A 4,218-nucleotide genomic window follows, 5' to 3' on the forward strand; every position below is an offset into this window, starting at 1 on the left:
CGCCGCATAACTCCTCCACATTCTGAATTAACCTCTCTCGGAGCCCGTCCGAGGGGCTTGGTGTCGCTGGGTCCGTCATGGTCCGAGCATACTGTCAGTCTGGCAGAGGCAGACTATAGGGAGTGGAGAGGTTGGACCCAATAACAAGACTTAATATTAACTGAAAACGAGCCGTTTATTGAAGGCTGATTTTAGCAAAGACAAAATTAAATCATAACTTAAACTGGGTAAGCTAACCATAGACATAGACATAGAGACAAAGTAGGATAGCAGACGCTCGGACAAGGCATGAATGAACACACACAGACTAAAAGCACACAGGAGGTGATCAGGGGAAGTGGAAACACATGGGGAAAAACAGCTGACACAAATGAACATAATGACATGCGGTAGAAGAGTAAAACTAAACACAATGAACACAGGACCACATGACCTCTTCAAAATAAAACAGGAAACAGAATGAGACAGACATAACAACATGAACTTGACAACAAATGACATGCAGACATGAAACACATAGCACAGGGAGACTTAATACAGGGGTAGAAAACACAAAGGAAAACTAACAAACAAAGAACTATAATGACAACCTAGGCATGATAGAATGAACTTAGAAAACCTAAAGGACTTAAACATAACAAACTAAAACCAAAACGCTGATCGTGACAGATAATTACTTTTAGGTGTGTGGTGTGTTGGAAAAAAAGACCCCCAAAAAACAAATTGTAGTTTAATCTCTGTTTACCCTACAATGGATGTTAAATGTAGTAATACAGATACATTTGAAGGACATACTTTTGGTTTCAACTCAAGTTTTTTAGAAAATTCAGTGTTAACTTTTTAAGAATAACAGTCCTTTTTATAGCTTCCATTTACAAAGACTCAAAATTAACTAAGAAAACTGCCATCATTTTAAATACAATGGTTGTTTTTATGCTCAAATGATAATCAGTGGCAGTCATTGAATTACTGAAGTTTAGAAACCATCACCAAATACTATATTTCCTCCCTTGAGATGCTCTGACAGGCCTTTACTGCAGCTACCTTTAGTTTTTACCTGTTTTTTTGTTTGTTTTCTTTCTGCATGCAGTTTAATATTTACCAAACTTAAAAGCTGCTTTGTTGGATATTGACGAATATCCCCTTTCTTTGCTTTGCAGCATTTGGCTGAATTTCAGCAGAGAGTATAGCCCTGCATGTGCCATAATTTATCCTGGACTTCTATCAGCCATCACACCATCCTGTCCATAACATTGCCCCCACCATGTATTGCTCATGATGTGGTATGCTTCAGATCATGAGCTGTTTCCCCCTCTCTATACTTTTCTTCACATCATTCTAATCTAATAAATCTAATCGGGCTTTCTTCATATTTTAAATTACAATGAAAAGCTGTAGAGTACAAATTCAACACTTTGAATCAACTTCTTATACGATACCTGCTCAATTTTGTCATTAAATAAGGTGCACAGACCTCACCTGACCACAAGTTTCTGAGATTGTATTAGATTACATTTATATTTGTAAAAGCTATTTAATTAAAGCTGAAAGTCTGCACTTCAATTACACATTGATTGATTTAAAATCCAGACAGAGGCAAAACTACAAAAATTGTGTCTTAATCCAAGAAATTGACAACCTAACTATGTACTATATGAAATTACATAAAAATACTATGAATCTAATTTTGTTGATGTGCAGAATCTTTTCATCGTGGCATGAACATCTGGTTTCAGACTACAAGCTGAAAGGAAAGCAGATCCCCTACTCATACTGGAGCTACAACAGAAGTTCTGGTGACGCCAGTATTAGTAGTTGCAATCGGAGTAGTATATAGATAATATTGTTAGCATTAGTAGAGATAGCGCTACATATATAAATCATAAGGAAATTACATGTGCATTTATTACTTTTTCTCAGCAGTTCATTAATGAAATGTGTTGTAGTAAAGCCATACATCCACTAGAGGGAGATATTAGTCTTAGAATGGACTGAACTGAAAAAAGCACCAATAGGGGGCAGTTTACACCTGCTGTTAACTGTTTCTCAAGCGCCCGCCTTGTCTTCTACATGCTTCAGTATCATGTATGGCAAAAAGGTGATAGGAGCCATCTCAGCTTTCCCTTTGTGTATTTATTTATTCTGGACTTTTCTAATTATTTTTGCAATGCAACAAATGTCTGCTGTTGTGTCTACCTCCCTGCCTTCTCACTGCTTGTTTTAAAGCTGATTTGTGGTTGGTTGGTGCCAAAAATGTGCAGATTTTAAATGCATCTTGTTTAGAAAAACATGTCCTAAAATAGTAACAGATCATCAAGGATAATCTTTATTTTTTTAGGATAATCAACAGATTGTTCCAGAAACTAAGTACGTGTATGGACTCCTCCATCCGCTTTGTTCTTTAATGAACTCTATTTATTTTAGAGGGTCCCTCAGGGTACTTTGAAGTATCTTTAAGGGTTTTCTTAGGCAGTGTTTGCTCCCAAGGAGTTCCCAAACAAAGCCTTACTCAAAGGGGTCCTTTGATGAAGAGAAAATGATGAAGAGGTTCACCAACTTCCCAAACAGTTAATCGGATCCTTGAGGACCACGGGACCTCAGGTGTTAAATGGGTTCTCTATGAAATGCACAAATTCATGAAGAATTTGAAAGATCAGGTGACAAAAAGGGTTTTTCCAAATAAACTGTCTAAAACGTAAAGGCTTCACACTGGCTGCAAACTACAAATCACTTTAAACAGACATTTTCTTTTGATTGTAGAACTTTTTCACTGCAAACATTTACACTTCTCATAGATGGAAGAGACTCAATTCCATCAAGTGTGGATGTCAGACACAGTAAATGTACCACACTTTTTACCCTTATACACATCTTCTCCTGAAGTTAATCAGTGTCTTTTCCTTCTTCTTCTTCTTCTGGCCGTGCTCCTTTAGGGCTGAATCATCTGCCTCCATCTCACACTACCCAATGCATCCCCTCCTGTGATATCTGTTGGGTCCAAAACATTTTAAAATGCCCTGCAGACCAATTCATAAACACATCAAGGCTATATGGTTGTGTTTAATATTTGGGGAAGGCTGTAGGGACGTGGCTTTTATTCATCATTATGATCTGATGTTTGGTTGATATTTGGTTGTGGTTTCGTTGGTGTGTGGGGTGGTGATCTATAACATTACATTGGACGAAAAATAAAGACAGCTAAAATGAAAACTTTCAGAAATTCCATCTGGTTTGCCTTTTTGTATACAGTATGCACTTCAAATCTGCTGGAGTGTGGTGTATGCTGCTGGGGGCTTGGAGTATGACCAGTAATCTGCTGTGTGTGTAATTACTGGGCTTCCTGTTAAAAGCAAATGATGTAAAAACATGATGACAGACTGGTGCAGGGGATGAGAGTGCATACTGGTGGTTTATAGTCTTCCAAATTGATTATTGATAAAGGATTATTTAGACTACATATTGATACACAATACCTTGTTTTTAATGTTACTGTTAGGGTCTTTAAAAAAATCTTTTCACCACTTTTCAGCACCACTTCCATTTAACCATTAATCATTTTAGTCACTAAAATAATAATAATAACAATAAGTGGAAAAACTTGTGTAACTGTTTTCAAATAATACATTCAGAATACACACATTGATGCCTCTTGTCAAACGAAACACATCATAAAGGAATCATTTTCATATTTCCTATATTCTGCCCCCCTCTGTACATCTTCTCCCTTTAATGCGCTTCACTTCCTTGCATCATTTCCTCCTTCTTTCCCTTCTTCCTCCTATTCATTTCTCTTTGGCACGTCATCCTGCCATCTTCCCCACCTCTCCTTCTTCACCGCTTTCCTCTTTTCCTCCACTCCATCCATCATCTATTTCCTCCTCTTCCTCAATCCTGCCTCTCCTCCTTTTTTCCCTCCTCCTCCTCCTCCTGCTGCTGCTGTCCCGTGTGAACAGAGCCTCTTTTTTCTCCTCTCTCCTCCTCTTTGGATGACCGCCTGTTCCTGGAATTCAGAAACCCCTCTCACTTTTAATTTATGCGCATATTAATTGCTCGCTATTGTAATTTCCACCGTGGGATACAACATGCAAATGCGCCATGCATTCGTGCGCGCGCGCGTGTCTAATTGTGTGTGTGTGTGTGTGTGTGTGTGTGTGTGTGTGTGGTGTGTGTGTGTGTGTGTGTGTTGTGTGTGTGTGTGTGTGTGTGTGTGTGTGTGTG

Source organism: Haplochromis burtoni, unplaced genomic scaffold, assembly GCF_018398535.1.
Source record: "Haplochromis burtoni strain Fernald_Lab_line unplaced genomic scaffold, NCSU_Asbu1 Contig_352, whole genome shotgun sequence".
NCBI classification, from domain to species: Eukaryota; Metazoa; Chordata; class Actinopteri; order Cichliformes; family Cichlidae; genus Haplochromis; species Haplochromis burtoni.